Source organism: Camelus ferus, chromosome 29 (genome assembly GCF_009834535.1).
Source record: "Camelus ferus isolate YT-003-E chromosome 29, BCGSAC_Cfer_1.0, whole genome shotgun sequence".
Classification (NCBI taxonomy): domain Eukaryota; kingdom Metazoa; phylum Chordata; class Mammalia; order Artiodactyla; family Camelidae; genus Camelus; species Camelus ferus.
The window spans coordinates 21,281,492-21,306,050 of record NC_045724.1 but is presented as its reverse complement, the minus strand read 5'-3'; the positions used below and the strand labels follow the sequence as shown (position 1 = coordinate 21,306,050).

General features: G+C 41.3%; 1 protein-coding gene across 3 annotated transcripts in view; it reads left to right on the top strand.

Moving 5' to 3' along the window:
• NKAIN3 (sodium/potassium transporting ATPase interacting 3) overlaps positions 1-24,559 on the top strand; it is a 409,270-nt gene that overhangs the window by 307,711 nt on the left and 77,000 nt on the right. The window lies entirely within an intron of this gene.

The window sequence follows — 24,559 nt, the reverse complement described above, 5'->3', positions numbered from 1 at the left end:
AGATGTCTAGGAGGCGTTTGGCAGTGGAGAATGTACCTTGGAATTATTTCCAGAGAGACTTTAGGAGTCCTTGCTGTCACTTACTGTATCCGTTACCTGCTGCTCTGTAACAAACCACCCCAAACTGTGACTACGTAACATCAATGTGTTGCTTAGAGTTCGGTGGATCAGGGCTTCGAGAAGGGCTCAGCTGGGTAGTTCTGCTCCACGTGACACTGGCCAGGGTGTCTCACACGAACCTCTCAGCCAGGAGCTCTGATGGCCTTAGGACACCCAGGGAGCCCTCCCTCAGATGTCTGCGGCCGGCTGTTGCCCCACTTTCTCCTCCACATGGCTTCTCTCTTCGAAGAAAACTTGACAGGCTTTCTTAGAGCAAGGCAGCCGGGTTCCAAGCAGAGGAGCCCAATGTGCAAGCATCACCAAGCCTCTACTTGAGAGTCCTGCCTGCGATCGTCCCCCTGGCAGCAACTCATGTGGCCGAGCCCAGAGCCACTGTGGGAGGCGCGATGCAGCGATGCAGTGGTCTCACCCTCACTTACGTAGTTCATTCATTATTGTTCTTTAACCTGCGTATAAATATGCATGGTTTAAAATAGGGTTTTAGAACGTATTTGAATTAAAATTTTCAAGGAAGACTAAAGACTAGAATAAAAAACTCCAAAGATCTTTCCGTGCTCTAGTTCAATGAAAGGAAAATTCTACCCTGAATTCAAAGAGGTTGTACCTCAATGCTGAGGAATTTTTCTTCAGAGATTTTCCTTTCCCTGTTCTCTGGTCTTGTTTGGGGGTTTTGTTGTTGTTGTTGTTGTTGTTTGTTTTTAACTCTCCTGGCAGTTACATATGAAACTGTGGCAAAATATATATGTTTAAATCTTTGAATTTTTTAAAATGTGGCAAATTTTCTTTTAAAATTGTTCAGTCTATTTTAATGTGAAACAGTACTCTATTGTCATATCCTAGGTCCTAAAGGTTCTTATTAACTTTTTTAATATTGAAACATTTTTTCTAGAACCCTTCCTCTGTGAACAGATTCCTTTACTTTAAAAAAAAAAATTCATAGAAAATTGCCAAGCCATTTTTGTGGAATGATGGTATGATGTGCAGGCTCTTATAATGCAGCAGAAAGCTGTCAGAATCAAAAAGTCATTTCTCCATAGTAACTCCAATTCAAATGAATAGCAACGTGAAAGTATTTATTGGATATGGAGCTGAACTGACACGTAAAAACTTACACTAAAGGGAAGTAGTGAATAAAGTATACACACCTAAAATACTTATCACTTATAGATGAACTCCTTGGCATCTCAGCTAAGTGAACATTCAAAGCTCAGCCCCTGCACACATTGTCCTGATTAGACTGTTCAGCCTTCCAGCAGCAAAAATACTAGTTGCTGATTTCTGACTTTCCTCGTGTAACACACCAGCGAGACAAGATTCCCAATAGATTTTCTTTTTATATTAAAATGAAATCTACCCTGAAGTCACTTCACAATCATCAAATTATGTTATGATTGTTGTGGTTGATGGCGTATGGCTTTCTGGTATTTTCCACTTATCTCATTTGATACGTTTACAATGATTAGAATTGTGATTTTTTTTTAAATCCAGTGCTATGAGAGTGCTTCCAGTATCAGTTGCTTAGCATGTGCTGAAACGTCAGTCTTAATCCTGAGAAAAGGGGTGCTGACTGCAGTATTGGTGCACATGTGGCAGAGTCTAGACGGGTTTTTGCTTGCTTGCTGGTAGCCAGTTTGAGAGAGAGAAAAACTTTGGCCCTTGACTTCCTCTAAATATCTATCCCCCCCCCACACACAAAAGGACTTAAAGACTGTAAATGATCAAATTGGTTTAGTCACTACTTATCAGAGTAGCCGGAGAAGACATATCCTGGGAAGTAGCATTTGAGCTGAGACACAAAAGAAGTCATTTCAAGTGTGGGTCTAGGAATATTCCAGAGGAGACAGAAAGATTCACATGGCTGGAACTTGGAAAATACGGGAGAGAGTGATGAAAGGTGAAGTCAGAGAAGTGGTAGAGGTTAAAGAAGACATGGTACAGAATTTGAGTTGGATTACAAAACGCTGGGAACTGTTACTGTGTTTCAGCCAGGAGAGGGGCGTGCTCTGTATTTAGGAAAGCAAGTCTGTAGCTGCTTGGAGAGTGGATCTGAGGAGAATAAGAACAGAATAAGAAAAACTAATTTGTAGGCTATTCCAATAGACCACATGAGAGGAGATGGTGGCTTGGACTCGGGTGGTAGCAACAGAACTAGAAATGTCTACACAGCAGTTCTTGCTGAAGAGAGGACGTGGCACGTGAGGAAAGGGAAGAAAGACGAAGCTTGGGGCTTGGGTTTGAGCAGTGGGGTAGGGGATGCTGCTAGTTACCAAAATGGGAGAGTCCAGGAACTTTGCTTCACTGGCAGCTTCCATCTCTTCTTGACATAAGAAATAATGGGAATGAAACATAGATTTTTTTAAATAGTTTTAATTATTAGAGAAATACTTCCAGAAATATCACAAGGCTGATATAGTTAGCCTAAAAGGAGCACCATCTGGAAGTGGAAAGTGTGCCTTCCCAGATGGAAAAGTCTTGCCATTCTAATGGCACTTAAATTGATTGTCATTTCATAATGGTTTAAAGAAATTAGTGCAGTATTAGCCGTTCACATTTGACTAAAAGTAAAGTTGGTAGCAAGAAAGCTGCGAGGAAGTGGTGCTCTTTATTTAAATTGATTATGTAAATAGCTCTTTCATTTAAAACTGGTTTATATAAAATTCAAGCAAATATTTGCAATGCATAATTATTACTTAGTAGCAAAGATAATCGGGAAGCCATGCAGACAATGAAACATGAACAATTAAAATCTTCAGGATACACAACAGCTTTTAATTAGGCAGTTAAATTAATCTAAATAAATAGAAAACCGTGTTGTAAGGCTTGGCTGCAAAGGATTTTAAAACCAATGATAATAATTAAAAAAAAAAATCAGGGGGGTAGGATGTATCTCAGTGGTAGAGTTCATGCTTAGTATGCATGAGCTCCTGGGTTCAATCCCCAGGACCTCCATTTAAAAAAAAATAAAAATAAATAAACAAACCTAATTGTCTCCCCCACAAAACAAACAAACAAACAAACAAAAGCATAGCTATCATTTCCTGGGTGTATACTATGTGCTTGGCTTCTTCCTTTGAAATATCACCTTGCATAATCTTTTCAAGAGTAATGCAGAGTAGACCTTATTTTGTCTAATTTACGTAGGAGTAAATTGGGACACAACATAAACATCTTATCCATTTTCCTGTGGTCAGCCATTGGGGAGGGGGCATCAAACTTGGTTCAGATATATCCCAAAATGACTGTGCTTATTAAGGATACTTTGTTAATCCATAAAGCAAAAGGCAGAATAGATATAAATGTTTCACTTAGTATATGTTTTGGAAAGATATTAGGGTTCTAAAGAGTCAATCTGCAGATTTTGCTCAACTATCTCACGATTTCGTAGAAGTCAACGTCTTCAACTTGTGGGACTTCTGTGTCCTGCACGTACGGGACACAGCGGGAAAGAGCAGACATCTATTGTCTTTGCTGGCCAGCTTCCACACCCCCAGCCTCTGATAACAGCACATCCACTGCCTCACAGTTAGAGAGCCACACGCCCACTCCTGCCCTCTACACGGTGAAGGTGGGCTCCGGCCGGGCGGGGCTGCCCCCACCACCCTCCAGCTCCAGGGCTAGACGCGAGGCCCAGAAAGTGTCATCAGCATGTTGCTTCCTCTGGACCCAGGGGTTGGTTCAGGGAGAGTCATGTGAGGTAAGCTGGTCCTTGGGACTCAGTTCAACAATTCCCAACTTTTAGGAAATACCACTTCTTTCCTGCAAGCGTGCTGAATTAGGAGGGCTTGCGTTTGCAGATACAGGCAGCCACCGTGTGGAGAGGGACTACCTGAGGCAAAACCAGCTGTGAAGAAGGACATACAGAGACAGAGGGAGACAGGCAGATCAAGCCGTACCCAAACCAGCCCCACCTTGGTTGGCTGTTGGCTACTAGACAATTTAAAGTCACATGCATGTCACCGTATGTTTCTATTGGCCAGTGCGAATCTGTGGCATCCCTGACAAATGGTGATGCGGCCTCTGCTTGAACATGCAGCTCATTACCCCTCCAGGCAGTCCCACTCATTGGACTGCTCCAAGGTTTCAGGATGACTTTTTGTCTGTAGATCCAAAATCCATCACGTTGGAACTTCCATCTATAGTTCTGCCTCCTGAGTATCAAAGAGTATCTAGTCTTCGTTCACATCCCACTCTTCTGGCTTGTCACCGGAAGATTACCTTCCAACCCATCTTGCAGTCTTGTCTCATAGGACATCACCGACATTTTTGATTAGTGCTTTGCTGACAAGATTCTGTATTTGAATTGGCAGCAGTTGCGGGTTTATTAGCCGTGATCCCTTTGTCCCTAAGGCAAAAAGCCTGGCTCTGTCTCCTCCTTGTGAAGCTGTAGGTGAGGCTTAGAGTTCTGCCCGAGACCTAGGACACTCTCTGCCCCCATGAGGTGTAATCTGGAAAGAAGAAGTAGCTACGGTCATGGGATGCTTGCCCTTGCCCTGAGTTCTGTCATGGAAATGGACATGGACTTTGTGCTGAGAAGAGGATTCAACCAATTTTCAAATCTTTCCTGGATTTTTCTTTTTCCTATGTCCTCCATATGTGTGCAGTCACCCAGTCATCCAGGGGTGTTTGGAGAGCTTGTACCCCCTAGATTCTCTCCTGCACATGTGCAGCTTCCCAGTTTTATGTAACAAAATAATCATGAGCGTTACATCTCATCACTTTGCCATGTAGTGAAATGTGTCATGAGAAGGACGTCTCATCATCTCATCTCATCATCTCATCACCTCATACATCTTTGCCATATTCTATTGTTCAGAGCAAGTCTCAGGTGCTGCCCACTCTCAGGAGGAGTAGATTACATAAGGGCAAAAATACTAGAAGGAGAGAATTATTGGGGGTCACCTTGCTTGAATGTCGGATGTACCCCACAAGCTACACATAGACGCATCAGCAGATGGTAGGAGATTTAGTAGCTTTAGGTGTTTGGGCAAATGTCTAACCAATCACTGACCAACTCCTAAGCTATGCAGACATAGTGGTGACCTCTAGGATCCTAAAATAAAAATAGGTTTAAAAAAAAAACTGAACAGAGGCCTGAGAAGCTACATACCAAGATTAAGCTCAGGCAAGTTAATGTAAAGCAAAAGAAAACAACAACCCTTTGGGGGAAAAAAGAAGAATCAAGGGTTTCTATATTATCTAAAATGTCCAGTTTTCAAAACAAAAAGAGAGACATGAAGTGTACAAAGAAACAGTATATAGGGAAGTGTGACCTATATTGTAGGTGGGGGAAAACAGTCAATAGAAATTGTCTCTGTGGCAGTAGAAAAAAAATATTTTCATATCAGGACATTAACAGAGTAACTTATGGGATAACATACGATAGTGGATGTGTCTAACCTTGTTTACAATGGATGCTGGGAAAAGTTGGGGGAAAAACACCTACCAGGGGTCCATCATGAGTGATTCAGGGAGCAGTGACAGAAGGGCACAAAAAAGAGAATTGGTCGTGTAATTGCATTCTGTCAAACGGCTAGATAAGCAGCCAGCAGTTTTGCATTAGAATGCGTTTGGTTATCCCATTTACAATGGGCTGGTAATCCCATAAATATTTATTGCTGAACTAAAGAAAGCAGCATAAGCTTTTACCCTTTGAGAAAGGTCTGTAACCTGCACGGTGCCAGGGAAGTATGAAACCCTGATGATTTGGTTACTTCTTAATATGTTAAAGGCTGGACCGCGTTTGGCTCCTGTGAACACTCTGAATGCAGCTGTCGGAGGCGCACTCCTGGAGGGCAATTGTGAGCATATGCTGCCATTGGGGAGCGATCAGACCCACAGCTGCTCTCTACCCCAACCTGGAGCAGGACAATGTGGAGTCCACGGGCTAGCAGATTTACCTTTGTTGGCTGGGAATAAGGATCAATCCCTTGTGAACAGACTGAACATAAGAACAAAAGGAGAAAGAAGAAGGGGGAAAAAAAGCACTTTCCTTAAAATGATTCTGTATCTCTGTACACTACATAATGTTAATCCTCCCACGTGGCTTGGAGGAAATAAACAGATTCTTTTTTTTTTATTTTGAAAGGCATGGCATCGCTTAAGCAATAAATACATCCCATTTCCAAGTCTATGTGCTATATATGTTGAACGAACAAAACCCCAAAATCTATCACTTCTGATTTTGCAGATATTTTCAGATCCTGTCTACTCCTCAAAAAGATGTAGGCTGCTAATAATAAGGCACCAGAAATAAAAAGACCAAAAACAGCTATTAGTAAAACAAAGTCATAATCAAAAGTCAGAGAGAGAGAGAGAGCAAAATCTGTTGCCTGAGAAAATCTGCAGTGACTAAACATGATCATTATGAATGTCCTTGGCAACCAGAGCAAAGAGGAAAACTCAATAAGGAAATAGCCGCTTATTTTTAAAAGTTCTGGTACTTTCTCAACACTGCACATCAACATACATTGGCTTCTCTTGCTGTGTTAGGATGACAGTGAGCCTCCACTGCCCTTGCCGTGGCTTGCTGTTCTTCCTGATGGCTCATCCCACTTTTTCTTCTCTAGCCATCGGCTCCCTTGTCTTGCTCAGTTTCCGCTCCTTCATGCTGTCAGTTTACAATACACGTGATACACCCCCCCCCCCCACCGTCCTTCTCCAAGTCGTAACCCTTTGGGCTCAGCTCTCTCTGGTGACTGAGACGGTGCACGTTTTGGAATTCTGAGAGGATGACTCTCATTGGCTCAGCCCCTTGTTTGATGCTAGGCTACAGGTCACAGGCCAGTTTATAAGCTGTCTGTCTGTCTGCCTTTGGATTCACTCCCCACCTGCAGGTCAGTTATCTGTGACTCTGGGAATAGCATGGCAGTTAGTGGCGGGAGGTGCGGGTGGGGCCGCTTCCCCAGGAAGCGCATGTGACAGGCAGGCACTGCTCTTTTCCCCCCTAAAGTTGGGCGTGTGTCTCGGACCCCATTACATTTCTTTTTCAGCTCTAAGAATATCCAAGAAATGTGTCCTTAATATCATTACCCAGAATATCCATAATCCACATCAAACCTGACATTTTGGGATTAAATAATCCCTATCTTTGCTGGAGTTTGAGCCAGAGGGAAGGAAAATATCACTAATTAAGAAGCAACAGCATGGTGCCCTGTTTTATTAACTAAATCCTTTAAGTATATAAGTGATGGTGGAGGGTCATTCCTTTTACCTACCATTTTAGACATACATGAGTATTTGCTTTTTGGTTTTTAAAATACAAAACGTCTCTTGTAACTCCAGTAGTCACTAGGAGAACCTGTGAGCTTCAGGGCTGGTGGTGGCTTTGCTTTCTCTTATCATCTCTTTGGGGTTTTATTTCCTTTTTTTGGCCACTATTAGTAGCCTTTGCACACACGGCATGTTATTTCTCTACAGGAAGTAAGGTGGCTTGACTGGCAATAAATGGCTTCATAATGAGGTGATTATTTTTAACATGTGTAGATTCTAGTCTGGCTCCAATAAATATCAAATAGAGCATGAGACGAATGTCAGAGAACATTCCTTTTTTACTTCCGATGTGGTGTGTAAGTACAAGAAAAATCCATTCAACTGTCACTAACAAATGTGCTTAATAAATAAAATGTCATCGGGCAGAAACGGTACTCAGTAACAGAGCTTAGAAAGTAGTGCTCAAGCCTGAAGCTACTCTCGGGAAAACCTATCGCTCCCTCCCCCAACAAATACACTTAAAACACTGTCCTTCAACCCATTAAAGTGTTTCTGGAGGTGAGTGAGGAGTTGGCAAAGGAAACGGAAAGGTGGTGAGCAGGAGTCTTGGAGGTCTGTTCAGTCTCAACCCCCGCCTTACCCTTGTTTTCTTTCTTCTTCATCTTCTGCAGTTTCTATTCGTCTGGGGGAGAGTTGCCAGTAATGCGAGGCTTCCTGACAGTTGCCTGCACTCCTGAGACGCTGTAATAATTTGTCTTTCCAGCATTAAGCAGAGTCTAACTCTGTGGGAATGCAGGGGCGGTGGGGAGAGAGGCAGTGACAGGCAGTGTGGCCTCAAGAACACAGCCCTTAGCTGCAGTCAGCAGCCTCACTCGCTCTTGGCTCCTGCTTCTTTTTTTACTGTCTTTTTCCTTCATTCATTCAAGTATTCATCCATCCTCTATCCATCCATCCATCCATCCATCCATCCCCTTCAACCCCCATTGTGTACCTTCTGTGTGCATATCATGGTGCAGATGATCAGAAATTGCCTCTGCATCAAAATTTCAGGACAGTGAGGTCCAGGAATTTGTATATTTAACAAATTCTAAAGGTAATTCTGATTCTCTGACATGTGTTAGTACCACTTATTTAAAGGCTACAAATATGTATAACCTGGATTCCCATCACCTGGATTCTGTGTAACCTTTCTGCTTTCTCTGTCCACTATTCAAATCTCACCCCTCTTCTTCCCTCCCACATAAGCATAAATCCAAACAAAAACAAGAGCTAATACTGCTAAGGTTTGTTGCGAACATTTATAACTGAAATAAGGGCTGGCATTCAGTTGGAGGTGGGTGAAAAGAAAGATGCACTTTTCCCCGCCATGTTCACGGACCCCCTGAACTCCATCCACAAACCCCTTGGATGTCTGTGGACCTCATGTTTAAAAGAGATTTTAAAGCCGAGTTATGTAGTGGGGAAAGCCCCACCCATTTCAGAATCAGGTGGTCTGAAGTTTGAGTCTCAGCTCCAGAATGACTAGCTGTAGAACCTTCAGCTAGAAGTGCCTGAATTTCTCCAAGTCTTTGTTTTCTCAGCTCTAGAATGCAATTAAAAGGGGATTGAAAACTTAATAGTGCTTCACAGCTTTTTAATTTAATTAGATAACACAGAAGGTAGCCTGGAGCGTCGTGAATGTTCAAAAGTATGCTAATATTAGTCACCTAAAATATCATTAGGCCCCTGAAATCAATATTACATGAACTCACTTTAACTACATCAGCAAGTCTTATTTGGGGTTGAAATTAATATTTATTTTTCGTGTTTAAATACACACATATGTATACATCTGTGTGTGCATGTGTGCGTGTGCGTGTGCGTGTGTGTGTGTGTATGTAAGTGATCCTAACCTTGAAATTTATGACTCCTCAGACATCCACCACATCTCCAGATCCCAACCAAGACTCCAGCTCTTTCAAAGACCATTTCAAAAAGTGTGTTGGTTTGGGCAACAGCGTGCAACATGACTGCCTTCCGTTCTCCATCTTTGGCTTGAGGCTCACCAAGTTAGATGTCACTGGTGATTTTGAAGTCATCGGCAGATGGCAGACACTGCCCCCAGTCTCTGCCTAGGGGACAGAGCTGCTGGATCCAACCAGATGACTATACTGAACAAGTACACACGTGGTGCACAGCACGACCCGATAGGAGACAGCCGGTCTGAATTCCTCACACTGAGGCCTGTGAAGTCTGCATGTACGCAGACAGCTGGGTTTGCGGAGAACACTTTCTTTCACCACTTAAACCTCAGAGTCTGAGTTGAGCCAGGAGCCCCAGTCCTAGCCTGACTTGTGCTGTGCAGAGGACAAGGACGTTGAGTGCTGTGTCGTTTAGTTCAGTAGAAAGGAGGCAGAATTTTTAAGGTGAGAGAACATTAGCTCTTACTTTGCACGTGCACACACACGTACACACGTGTACACACACACTAAACCTAACGGGAATTTCAAGGCATCACTGGACAGGCTGTCATTCTGAAAACAAACCATTAGAACCTTCAATGTGACTTCCCCCCAGCAAAGAAAGAGTCTATCTCATGAGGTCACTCGGGGTCATTCACAGAGAGAACAGAGACCTCTCCAGTGCACTTTATTCAGAGACGGAAAGCTCCACTCTGCTGTAACAGGAGTTGGGTGAAAACATCTTCCTCCTGCTGTTTCTTCTGTATTTTTCATTTGGCTCACTCTTCATTCTCTGGAAAAGGCGGAATGTTTTAGTTCCAAGAAGGATTCCTCCTCAGGGGGCTTAAAACTCTTTTTCTTACAGTGCCTTTCTTTATCAAAAATCAGTTTCACAGCTAAGCAGTAACATGGTAAATGGATTCTAAAACTTAAATAAATGAGTCCTCTGGTCGACTCAAAGTTCACGAAAATACAGTTTACAAATAACGAATGATGAAATCAGTACAAAAGACTCCTCGATTATAGGTAAATTTAGCAACAGGCACTTTTAGGAAATCTGTAGATGTGTGAGTTAGATGAATGATTCTCGCAAAATCGGGCAGATCTTGACCAGTTAAAGCAGTCTTGGGAAAAACCTGAGTCATCCTCTTTAAATTTGTACTGAGGAGTCTAAAAGGAATGTCCGTCTTTGCTCACCTGTGTGTCCTTAAGTCCTTTCACTCTTGTTTGTTTCTTCTAATGCCTGGCAGAGTGTCTGACGTGTGATGAGCTTTCAGTAAATATGGGTTGAATGAATAAGTGAACAAAGGAATAAAGAAAAAAATTTTAAATGAGGAACAGTGTTTCCACAAGTTAAAGAAACTGTGGTGTTGTTATGTGTTGAAAATTGTCCTCAAAGACTTCACGCATTGAAATCCTGACCTCCGGTGCTTCAGAATGTGACCGTGTTTATAAATGGGGTCTTGCAGATACAGTTAAAGTGAAGTCAAGCTGGAGTAGCAGGAACCCTGATACCCTATGACTGGTATCATTACACAAAGGGGGAAATTTGGAGACACAGGTATGCGAAGAATGGATAATATGCGGCCACCAGCCGTGGACCTCTCAGAAGGTAGGAGAGGGCCTGGAACGGATCCTTCTCTGGTGCCTTCCGAGCGAGCACGGCCCTGCGCACACCTCGATCTCAGACTTCCAGCCTCCAGGACTGTGAGACAGTGAGTTTCTGCTGTTTCAACCGTTCGGTTGGTGGTACTTTGTGAAGCAGCCCCAGGATGCTGATACACATAGCAACTGAGAATTTAGAAGCAGGAAGAGTCCCGAAAAATGTAGAAAGGAGACATGGAGAAAATATATCCGCTGGAGGGAGTGGCCCCGCCACTGAGTGGGGTGCAGACCTGGGCTCTCCTGAAGTCCAAGGTGGCTGCCCGAGGAGCCAGGGATGCAGGAGCACGTGAGGGCCTGGCAGACGGCTTCAAGGTCAGAATTTGGGCTGGTTCACTGTCGCTTTCCTCAAATTTAACTGGATGTGGGGCTCTCGGGGATGGGGTGTGGTAAGGAGAGGGAATGCAAAACCTAGAACCGGCGGATCCTGAAGAGCGCCAGTCTGTCTGGAGCTCGTTTCCTACTTAATGTTGAATTGCTCCCCGGTACACACAACTAGGTTATTCATCGGTATATGCCAGTGATTGATTCTGGCCATTACACATCTGCATAGAGGAGGGAGTCTAGGGAGGGAGGCGCTCTGCTCGGCGCTGTTTGTGGTACGAAGTAGCCCGGTCTGGTGGTTAAAGTCACCAGGACCATGGACTGAGAGCAAACTTTGCTCAACAGAGACCAGGCCTACCAGGCTGCCACTTACCTATTGCAACGGAATTCCATTTCAGTATTGAATTCTATTATAAAGCCTAAAACAATTTGCAATAAACAGAAAATCGTGACACAAATCAGAAGACATGCGGAGCTGGGCCGTCCTGGGATTTTCTCCAGCATCAGTGAACTCTGGAGAATTTTAGGAAAGCTGTCCTAGCATTCAAAAATCACCAGAACAGTATCTTGCTTATTTCCAGCCATCTACATTAACCAAGCACACATCAGATGGGGGCCAAGCCCAGGTCCTCTGAAGGGTAGCATCAGAGGGGATGCACCGATGACGATATCCAAACTCATAATGGGTTCCCCAAAGCGCACATTACTCGTTCACTCTTTTATAAATCTAGCACTTAGTTTACAAAACTTTTTTACAATGAAGGATAGATTTTCTTTTTGTTAATTTGTACATATTTTTTTCCATTCACTCATTTTCATGATAGTGAAAGCAAATAGACTAATAGTAATCAAAATCCAGAGCCCTTGGTTGCTCTCATTTAGCGAGCACATCATTCATGGCATCTCCCTCAGGAAGTCCAAGGTGGGAGTTAGCCCCTAAGTGCAGGGATCAGACCCTCCACCTGCCCCTGAGGGTCGGGGAAGCAACTTAGCTTCAGGAGGTGGGAAGTTAGGAACTCAGTCACTGGTTTGAGTGATCGTGTTCACAAGTGTTAGATTCAGGGTAGGTTCCCTCAGCCACGTGATGAGAAATTGAAAAATGGCAAAATTGAAAAATAAATGACCTTTGAAATACAGAAGAGCCTTTCCTCCGGAGAAAAACATAATTCAGTTTTCAGGCACATTTCCCTTCTTTTACTACTTGAGGGCATCGCAAGGCAGGCCAGCAAGCCTGACGGGAGATATTTGGTGGAGTAAGTCATTCCTGGAGTAAAAGATTTTTGGTTTTTTGTTTTTTATTTATGGCCTGTGAGCATGGGAATTAGGGGGACTGGGCTTCAGTCTGGACCCTGAATGCAGTTTTCTTTGAGAATACCCACAAGTCATTCAAGTTCCATGGACTTCGGTTTTCTCATTTAGGAAATGTAAAATCTTAAGGGGACAGCTGTCTTCTAACATGTGAGCTGAATACATTTCTGTTTGTTGGACAAACTTCCATCTTTTATTATGTTTTTATTTACCGTACTGTGAGCGTATGTATGTAGGTAGGTAGGTAGGTAGGTAGGTAGGTAAGTATTTACTTTTGCTTTCTTGTCTCTCTTTTCCTGACTTCTGCTAACTTGATAGTTTTAGTTACTCTTGCTCTTACTTATATATGTTACCTCTGTATTTATTTGCTCCTCACTTGCAAACTGTGTATATATTTTCTCCCATTAAAGATGACATTTAGTTTCTTCTTTACATTTTTAATTGAACTTTTTTATTTTAAGATAAGTATAGATTTCCATGTAGTTGTAAGAAATTATAAACAGTGTGCCTGTACATTTTTAGCTCGTTTCCCCCAATGAGAACTGTATCTTGCAAAACAATATTATCACAGACAGGATATTGACATTGTTACAGTCAAGATACAGAACATTTTCCTCATGGCAAACACCCTTCCTATTGCTATTTTGTAACCTACACCCACTTCCCTCTCTCCTACGCCCCTACCCACCTTCCCCACCTCAATACCTGATCTCTGGCAATCACTAATCCATCCTCTATTTCTACAATGTTGTCATTTCAAAAATGTTATATAAATGGGTTTATAAAGGATGTAAAGGTTTGGGACTGCTTTTTCTCACTCAGCATAATTCCCTGTAGACGTATCCAAGTAGCTGCATGTATCAATCACCCCCTTCCATTGCTGTCCTGGTAGTATTCCTTGATGAAGATACATCATACTTTGTTTAACCACGTGCCTGTTCAAGATGGTCTGCAGCTTTTGTCTGTTACACATAAAGCTGCTGTAAACACTTGTGTACAGCTTTTGCTGTGAACATAGTTCTCATTTCTCTGGGATAAATGCTCAAGAATGCCGTTGCTGGGTTGTGTGGTAGTTGCATAATATATAGTTTTTTTTTAAATTTATTTAAGTATAGTTGGTTTACAATGTTGTGTTAATTTATGGTATACAGCAGAGTGTTTCAGTTATACATTTATACATTCCTTTTCATATTCTTTTTCATTATAGGTTATTACACAATATCAAATACAGTTCCCTGTGCTCTACAGTAGGACCTTGTTGTTTATCTATAGTAGTGTGTATCTGCAAATCCCGAACTCCCAATTTATCCCTTCCACTCCTCTTTCCCCCAAGTAACCGTAAGTTTGTTTTCTATATGAGTTTGTTTCTGTTCTGTAAATAAGTTCATTTGCGTCATCTTTTTAGATTCCACCTATAAGTGATACCATATGGTATTTCTCTTTCTGGCTAACTTCACTTAGTATGACAATCTCCAGGTCCATCCACGTTGCTGTAAATGGCATTATTTTTTTCTTTTTTATGGCTGACTCCATTTTATGGAGGACTAAATAGGAGGTTAGAATCTATATACACAGGAGGACCAAATAGTGATTAGAATGGTTCTTCCCACTTTATTCTTTTTCAGGATTGCTTCACGTATCCCAGGGCCTGTGTAATTCTGCATAAATTTTAAAATAATAGAAGGGAGGGTATAGCTCAGTGGTAGAGCACATGCTTAGCATGCATGTGGTCCTGGGTTCAATACACAGTACCTCCATTAAACAAACAAATAAACCTAATTACACCCCCCCCAAAAAAAAAATTAAGCTTGTCTATGGCTACAGAATCATTGCTAGGATCTTGTTAGGAATCACATTAAATCTATAGATCAATTTGGGGGAAAATGATACCTTTGACTTTATTGAGACTGAAAGAATATGGTGTGTCTCTTCACTGTTTAGAGCTTCTTTGATTTCTTTACTTGGCATTTTGTAATTTGCAGCATACAGATCCCTGTACATATTTTGTTAATGTATGCCTAAGTGTTTCATTTTCTTTGGAGTGATTGTAAATGTATTTTCAAATTTTGGTTTCCACATATTCATTATTGGCATATAGAAATATGATTGATTTTCTACATAATACTCTTATTAGTTCTAGGGTGGGTTTTTGTTTGGTATATTCTTCAAGATTTTTTTCTATATGGACAATTATGTCATCTGCAATGGGGACAGTTTTATTTCTTCCTTTCCAATCTGTATGCCTTTTATTACTCTTAATCTTTAGTATTTATATATATGTGTGTGTGTATATATGTATATATGCATTTTAACAGTCTAAATTTAGTTAATATATCTATTCTCCTCCTTGAATGGTAAGACCATGTCACACTTCAGCAGTACAATGAGTACCCCTCCATCTTGTTTTTATTTCCTGGAGTTTTTGTTCTACTTGTTCTAAACATACACACAAGTTTTGGTTGACATTTTTCTTATAATCAATAGTTTATTAAAATCATTAACTAGTTTCTATGTTCATCACCTCTTCTTGTGACTTACATATTCTCTCAAAGTCCATTTTTCCTCTTGCTGAAATACTGCCTTTAATAATTATTTTGTTAATTAAGTGATGCTTTGGGTGTCAGATTTCCTCAATCCTGTGTTCAAAACCATTTTTCTTTGTGCTCACTCTGGTTGACTCTAGTTTTGGATAGGTTTGAAATATTTCATCATAAAGTTTGAACGATGCTGTTTAGAAAATTTTTCCTCAGCAGTGTTAAGCTATTATTCCACAGCCTCTGGTATCAATGATGGGCAGTATACATCTGCTGTCAGTCTAATTACCTGTGGGTGATAGCTTTTAAGATTCTCTCCTTATCTTCAACGTGTTCAGATCTGGATTTATTTTTATACACTTCGTTCAATGCTTGGAATAGAATCTTGATGTGATTAATCATTTTTCTTCAATTCTGTAAATATTTCCTATCTCTCTAAATAGTCCTTTTTTTTCTCATTTATTCCAATCTGTTTTCTAGAACCACTATCAGCTGTATTTTGGAGCCTTTTATTTTGTTTTATATGTGTCTTAACTCTCTCCTCAATGTAAAGATCAGTGTTTATTTCAATGGCTATGGGTTTTTTTTTTTAATTATGAAAATCTCTAAAGGTTTTTTGTATCTATTTAAATTATAAAGATCTCTAAAGGTTTTCTCATATTATATCTAGCTATTCTTGTTTTATCACTGCATGGTTATTTTTCATAATTATTTTTCATTTTTGATGGATGTTTTAAAATTGTCTTTTTGAGTATATTAAATAATCATGACTTAAAGCTTTTGTTATACTCATAGGTTTTTTAAAAATCTGAGATAAATTCATGTTCCAATTGTTGATTTTATTTACTATGCTTCTTAGATGAAAATTTCCATGTATTCTAGAATTTTAGTTGATGAATTCTTTTTAAGTAGAAGGGCTTTTTTCTCTCTTTCTTTTCCTAAATTCACCCTCTCCAGGTCTATTTGTCACCTCCCCCCTCCCTGCCCCTGTCACTGACCCCAGGCTTTCAGTTGAGGACCAGGTCTTAGAGTGGTTCTGCAGAGCTCTCCCTCTGATATTGAGAACATCACAGAGCCAACAGGCAGCTTGGTCCAGTTCTTTTTGTGGAGATTAGATGAGTGTTTGCTTTTACAGCTCCTTGAGCCTCTGGGAGCTTCTTGCAGAGCCGCAGCTTCAGGCAGCAAGTCCTCAGCCATAATCTCCTTTCACACGTCAAAGGAGTTCACCTCAGCCCCAGGCTTCAGTGAGCCTGTGCTGGTGTTTTGTGGAAAACCCTCAACCACATTCCTGTCAATAGATCAAAACTCTGGAGCCACGGCCTGCTCCCAGACCAGCGACTAGCAGGTCTCAGGCTTCATCTTCATTCATCGTTTTTGTGTTTGTTTCCCATTCCTTATAGAGTTATAAAGTCATACATATAGCAGGATTTTTTTTTTTTTATCATTTTCATGCAAGAATTAAGCAGTTTGGGGGAGAAACAAGTTATAGCCCCTATAAAGGAATTCAGCCCTGTGAATGATGCGTGCAAAGCATCAATCAGATTTTTCTTTATCTCCTTTCCTAATGATGAAATCCCGATGTCAGCTTCCCTTTCCCAGTATGACTGTCTTCTATCTTAGTTGTTCATTTACTCAGCCACTTAGCAAAAATTTATGACGCACCAATCACATATCAAGCATGACATTAAGCCCTGGGGATACAAAATTGAATAAGATAAGATTCTGGTCTTCAAAATCCTCCTAATCTACTGGGAAAGTAAAACATTGTAAACGGCCTCAAAATAACCTGATGATTCCATGAGCCAAGTGCTGCAGAATCACAGAGATGGCAAAACCTGTCTCCGGGAATCAGTGACAGCATCCTAGAGTGAACATATGAGTTTAGTCATAAAGGGTTAAGTAGACATTTTTCAGAATGTGAAAAATTCTATGGGATAAATTGTCTAATTTCTTCAACAAATAAATGATATAAATGAAAAAGGTGATTTTCGGTAAAAAGACACTTAAACACATCAACCAAATGTAATATGTAGTCCTCGCTTGAATGAAACAACTGTGAAAAAGATATTTATGGGAAAACTGAAGAAATTTGAAAACAGGTTGGATGGAATAGTAAAAGAAATTATTGTTAATAATGATTAAATAGTAATAATATGAATAGGGTATAATATTGTTAATAACAATTTTGTTATATATAATGTTTTTGTTTTTAAAACTCTTTTATGTTTGAATTACAAACCAAATTATTTACAAATAAAATAGTATGATGACTGGGCTTTGCCGTAAAATACTCCAAAAAAATATAATTGTGGATTATAGATGACTCACAATTGACAAAAAGTTACTAACTGTTGAAGTTGGTTGATGGGTAAATGGGGATTCATTTACACTATTCTCCCGAAGCTAATTCTATGTTTGGAAATTTCCATAATAGTAAGTAAAATAGGTTCCTTAATCATCACCTCTTACATAACAGAACATTTCACGCCTAATCTTCATTTTAATTTATTCTGAATCACAGGCAGCATTGATTCATTTTTCAGTCACACTAGTAATATTTTCTTCAGGGTCAAAATCTTCTGTATTCCAATTAGGTACCATTGGGGGAAAGGAGAATTTATTGGAGCAATTTTTGCCTTCTCTGTGGACTGGATGAAGATGGAATTTTTTTTCAGAGGAACTACTGGGGAAAAGATCTCTTTATCTCCATCACTATTGGATTTATGAATGATTTTTATCAGTTCTGAAATTGTAAACCCACACTTTTGACTCTGAGAATAAGCTGTTAGGATTTGAAAACTTTTACCCAAAAGCTTACAGAAAATTTAATAAATTTAGAAAACAAACTTCAAATAGCCTTAGTAAATAAATTTTATTTTTTAAAAAATAAAGAAAAATATTTAAAGTTTGAGGGTGGACCTGCTAGATGAAAGAAAGTAATCCCAGGCAGGGAAAACAGCACTGATTTAAAAGAAAAAAGTTTATCTTAGGAAACGATTGGCTGGAGCCAAGCGTAGACGGGAAACCATGTCAGCTGGTGAGATTATGAACCTGAAAGACAGCAACTATATGGCTAAGCCCTTCCTAACTAACAAATTTTTCCAGACTTACAAATCTGTTTTTAATCCTATAGGCAAAAGAGAGCCATGCAGGTTTGAGATGGAGGAATAACAGAGTCGTATTTGTTCTGTAGGTATCAGACCGTGACGCAGTGTGGGATAAAAGGGGAACGATCTGGTAACGGCAACATAAAAAAGAGGGAGATTTTGAAATGGTCTAGACAAGAGGCGATGAAAGGCTGAACCACACTGTGACATCAGGAATGGAAGGAAATGCTTTGGCTGAGACAGATTTATTTAAGATTTGGAGGCCCAGCAGAAGAAAAGGGAGGAAGCCGAATAACCAGTTGATAGTAGCAACATTAAGCTAAGTGGAGAACACAGAACTTAGAACAGGCTGGGGAGGGAGGACGTTAGGAGGGAGGTGTTAGGCACGCTCGCTTTGAAGGTCTACAGCCATCCAGGCAGCGCTGAGAATAGGAGGTAAGTTGTCCTCTGTTGGGGTGTAAGGTATGCCACACCCGGGGGGGACATGTAGAGCAGGAAGGCAAGATCAAAGGCAGAACTCTGGTGAGCCCACAAACTAAGGCGTGATTGCAGGAGGTGCAGGTGGAAGAGCGATGGGAGGAGGTAAGGAAGAGAACCACGGGAAATTGATGTCAGGTTTGGAACTCCATGGAGTAGGTGAGGGCTGAGGAAGTGTTTGATGAGGCAAGCATATTATATCAGGGAGCTGTAACAATTCACCAAGAAGAAATTCTAAGTAAACAAACATAAACACAAATGTGCATATTTAGCTAAATAATTTGAAGCAATCTAAGTCTACAAAGGCTTTATTTTGTTTGTTTAATTATCTTTGCCATATGTGTTTTGTGGTTATTTTTATTCTCCTGAACCTAGCATGGGCGTAGTTATAAGCAGGAGTGTTTTAAATAGTGCTGATTGCAGTTTACCTTGATGCACCTGCAAAATTCAAGCCTAAGTTATGTTTTGTAATAATGAGCTACAGAGTTTGAGCTTTTGGTTTCTATAAAGTGACAGTTGAAGTAAGAATGATACCGATTGTTGCCTCGTAGAATGTCTTCCCCATCTCTATTGATCGTAAATGTTTTCTTTTATAACTGCCAAAGTCAACTCTCCAGTATCTACCTCCCAAGCAGGTGATAATCTGTGGCCACGTTTTATGCATCACAAGCCATTAGCATGGAGACAGGGCAGTGGCAAATTTTATTTTCTCTTTTGTTTATGTTTTTATTTCCTCTTTCACTCTTTTGAAGTGGAAGCCTTGTCTCCATACCAACCATCAGCTTTAATACTCAAACACTTAAATGTCTTTCTTGTCACTAGAAAAAGTTTCTGTCTGTAAAGACTGTCACCTTAGAAGGAGAAAAAGCAGTTGATTCCGGGCTGGTACCTTCCATCAGTGTCATCGGCAATCTCCTGTGGAATGAGGAGGACTTTTTGAGCAAGAAACAGAATCAGAGAGATAATACTGCCTCCTGTCTCATTTTGAAGCATGTCATTATTTTTGGAGTGGCCATGAAGTTCTAAATTATACATCAAAGTGAAGGACACAGGCCTGTGTGCCCGATCCGCATCTTCCTGATCCATATAAACTTAAATGTTAGTTGAGATTATAAAAGGTAACATATTTGGTTGCTAAAAATGCCCTTCCTGAGCTCCCACATTCGTCGCATTTGAAGGACAGAGTAGGTGGGAGATTCCTGAGAAACCCAAAGTGCCAGGTCCTGGCATTCATGTGCCCATTAATGGGTCTTACTGAGTAACACGCTGTCATTGAGGGAAATGAGGTAATAATAAAGCTGGATTCACTGCACACTGGAAAAAGAAAGCCACAGAAGCTCTACTTTTGGGCGCAACGTGTCCGAAGCCTTGCTACTGAAAAGCCAGTGCACAGAGGCTGATGACCAAAGCTACAGTTTAGGACTGGGGAAAAAAATCCCCTCCAGGATGCAACTGTGAAAATCTAGTTTCTCATGATTAGTTTATGACCCTCTGCGAAGTTTAAATTGGGTTGAGCAAGGTGACCACATCCTTCTGTTATCAAAATGAAGCATATTGTCAAAAGAAAAAGGCACCCACTGATCTATAGTGGTGGTTCTATTGCTGATTGTATCTTCTTGATGGTGGCGCATAATTTATTTCCTCTCTCTGGAATGGGAGAGAATATTTGAAGGATTTTGAGTATAAGACATCAAAAAAAAATCTATTGATAAAAATGCAGAAATAGAAAGCCATTGACTTGTTAGCATGACAAGATTGTTTCAGTAAAAGCATTAATATGGGTTAAATTATAGGTTGATCAATCTTGAAAGCATTTGACCTTCATAATCTGACTTGCATGTGTGTAATACACAGGCTAGTTATGTGTGGTTTAGTATTATAAGAAAATATCACAGAATAAAATTAACTAATCTAGGGGAATCTAAGAAAGACTTGTGTTGGAACCAAATTTGGGGAACGGTTCTCAACTCTCGTGTTCTGTACAGACATGGGAGGGCGCTACATCACATTATGTTTGCCATCATGGGGCTAAGTGTTCCAGTTATTTACGGTGTCATGTGTAGCCTGAGAAGTCCCGGAGACCAGATTTAAGAGACTCGCCCTTCTCCTAAAGATGTTCCTCAGTGAACAAACACACAAATACACCAGAAATCGCAGATCCTTTCCCCCGTGACATTGTAATGCTAAGTAGAAATAAACTGCATATCACATGAACAGAAAACTCACAAGGATATATTTCAGGAATGTTATGGAATTGAAGCCATATAGCAAATTCAAATACAGCATCTGTGAAAAGAATCATTACTTAAATTTGGTTTAAAAGTGAGCATCATATGACCAGCCCTTGAACTTCAGGATAAATGACAGTGTAGCATTGAGAAGACAAAAATCCACAAACTGGTTAGTAAAGCCCTTCACGATCTGGCACAAGTCTACCTTTCCACTTCAAGGGTCCACCTTCCGACGTGAAGCTCACCTGCGGGAGCGCCTTCCGCCTTCATCGTTATGTTTGTGTATTCAGGGCAATAATTCTCTGATAGATGAGTAATGACAACTCCTTCGAATTCCCATAAAAGTGTCATTTGGGCTCAAGGCAGGGTTGTTCCGATCTCAAACTCTGTAGTACCAAAATTAAACTCCCACACCAGCTGTCTTAGATTGGATTCCCTGAGAAACAGGCTCTGAGATGGAAATTTGCCCACCAGAAGTTTAATGGAGTGTGTCCTCAGGGTGAAGCCCGGGGTGAAGCGAAGCAGTGAACTGAACAGAGGGGAGAGCTGAGCTGCAGTGAAATCCCGGCAGGGACATCAGCCAGTCCCCAGGGAGCACTGAGCTGCCAGAGCCCTTCCAGGTTCTTCCCTCGGATGGAAGGAGACTGCGGTTTTTTATTCCTACATGTACAAGCCATTGGATGGGGACCCTCCCTGACCTGGGATGGGACAGCTTTCTGCAGCTGAGAGCAGTTTTCCAAAAGTGATTGGGTAAAGAGCCATCAACCACCAACACTCCAGAGCTGGAGGAGGAAGGACCCGGCCCCTGGGGAGGGTCTGCTCTGCCCTAAGCAGTTGTTCCTGATGCTACATGTCACTGTCACTTCAAGGAGGTGTTGTGTCACCCTCCCTAAGTGGTGAACACCAGGGGGACGGTGGCCAGCACAGTTCTGACAGCTGCTTAATAGATGACGACCGCCAGAGAATACAGAGCGCAGAGACCTGAGAGGTGACTGAACACGGCACTCCCCTCCCCTTCAAAAAAAAGCCGGAAAGGAGATTGTGACTTTCTCCAAGTTTGCCATATTGCGTCACAAAGATTTCAGAGATTAGAGCAAAGCCCCGGGCCTCCCACCCACTCCTCACTCTGTCTCCTGCAGTGAATGAAACAGTTCACGAGTCACAGTCTGAGCAAATTTAAGGACATTTTGAAGTACACATTAGGAAGTAGATTTTTCCCCAAAAATAGTGGGCAAGCTTTATCAAACTTGGTGATCTTACTTATAATTCCTGTGAAATTTTTCAGCTATATATATATATAAAAAGATCATTAAGTGTCTTCTATTATCAGTTCAGCATTCTGGGGCAAGTCCCTCATGCAGTGTGTATATACAGCTGAGTTACTATGGAGAAAATGGGGGTATTTTTGTCTCTCTAATCTCCATAGGCTGCCTCCCCAAGTGCCCAGGTGCTATCATGCGATAGAAGCCAGCAGATGAAGTGTCCCGCTGGGTTGACTAGTTATGACAGCGTGTGGGTGAGTGTGTAGGTGTGTGAGTTACCTTTATACCTCTATTTGAACCAGTCAAGCAAACCAGTTGAAACAATGGTCAACAGAGGGCTGACCAGCAGAATTACCCAGGGGTGTTTTAAAAGCTTCTTGAGTCCTGCTCTCTGGAGATCTTCATGACTGGGTATGAAACGAGGTCCAGAGACCGAGGTGTGCAAAGCTCCCCAGGTAATCCTTCTGTGCAGCCAGATTTGGAAATCGCGTTGCTGTGACGTGTGAGATGACAGAGTTCAGTCACTCCCTGGTACTACCCCCGAGGGTCAAGTCGTCGGACCCGCAGCCCCTGACTGCTGGTTGGTTTCATGCAGCCCCGTCAGTCCCAGAGAGCCTGGAGCAAGGGAACGAAGGACAGGGAAGAAGTCACACCTCGGGAAACAACAAAGAACAGATCTTGTACAGGCACATCAGAAACAACCTTGAGGGTGAGTTAGAACGAATGCTTCACCCTAGATCAAAATACGTGCTCCTGGTTCAGACCTCCCAGCCCCAGTCATCACCACCGCGCCATCAACTCAGACCCCTTCCTCTCGCACCTCCAGTCGTCAGGGTGAAACTGCATACATAAATGGATACTGCACTTCAGTGACCGAAGTTCAACATTAGCCTTGTTTCTTAAGTTAGGAGAACAGCAGATCATTGAAAAGTCCTTAGAAGTTATTTGAGGCCAGAAGGCATAAATAAAATAGGTATTACAATAAGAGTTTATTTATCTCTAAAATGTGTGCATGTATAAACTTAAAAATCTCGTCTCAGGAATAAAAAGAACAAACTTCTATGTATTTAAACTTGCTTGAGTAGGCTACTCAAATATTGAGTAGCCATACTCAAAAATGTGGGCAGCCTGCCTCCTGACCTCCATATTCTATTTAATTCAGAACTATGAAGTTCTCTAAGGCAGTACGTATTCAAATTTCCTTAGAGCAAGTGTCCTTTTTTTCTCTAACTTTGTTAAATAAGATTTCCCACGTAGAAGAATTCTCTCCGTTCCATAGGAACAAGGTGGATTTTAAACAGATGAACCCAGAGAAATTGGGTTCCACCCCTAAGCACTTCAGAATTGCCAAACAACAGGAACTGATTGCTGCAGGACAAAAATCTGATCTCATTCGTACCTGCTGTTTTGGTACAGAGAACACAACTATATGTGAAGGGTACTATGCTTTTGGAAATGCTAATTAATTATGCATTATTTATCGGAAATACAATGCTCTCCTTGTCCTGTAGCTGGGAAAACAGAGGAAGTAAGCGAGAACTTGAAAAGCTGAGACTTGCCTGAATTGTAAGGAACTATGGGCATGTGTTTCAAACTTGGTTTCCTTGGTGGATCAGAGACAACTCTGTACCCCCTAGTTTCAGTCTTTCCCCTTTGTCGTTGATGGATCATCGAGGTCTAAGTGTGGAAGGGGAAGAACTGTCTTTGGTAGGTTTTAGCCAAGCTAAGCACATCTGGGTGGTTTAATTTTCCCTTTAGAGCAGGAAATAGTAGATAAATAAATAGCAATTAAAAGTAAACAAACCATTTCCCAAGCCAAACCCCTAGCAATAAAGAAGTGCAGCATGGCATGTGCTGGCTTCTGACCAGCGAAGCCCCTTGGCCTCAGTGTGGCAGAATCGTACCCAGGCTAAAGGCTTCATCCATCGTTTTTATGCTGTTTGCTGGCATTAGTAAAAGGCCAAGAAAAAATAGGATCTCGTCGCACGCTAGGCAAAGAGAGTGAGGACTTTCAGTTCTCAGAAGCCTGCTGATTTGTTCTGTCCACAGTGCATATGTCTCGTGTCCCAGGGGAAGGGAGGAATAGAAAAAAAAGGATGGAAAAGAGCAGTGTCACTGACTGCAATTTGCTCTCCAGTGTGATTTTTTTTTAAGTATCCATCAATTCTTCCACATAGGTGGTTACCAAATGCTAAAATGTGACATGTAGTTAACTTAAAATCCTTATGCAATTTGTTATTTCACCGAAATCGGCTGGTTAGCAGGATAACACTCTGGAAAGAGGCAGAAGACCTGGGTGTGTCTCTGCCGTCTCCTCCTGAGTCCGTGATACTCTCAAGGCTCAGCTGTCCACCCATCACCCGAGTACAGTGGACCAGAGAGAGG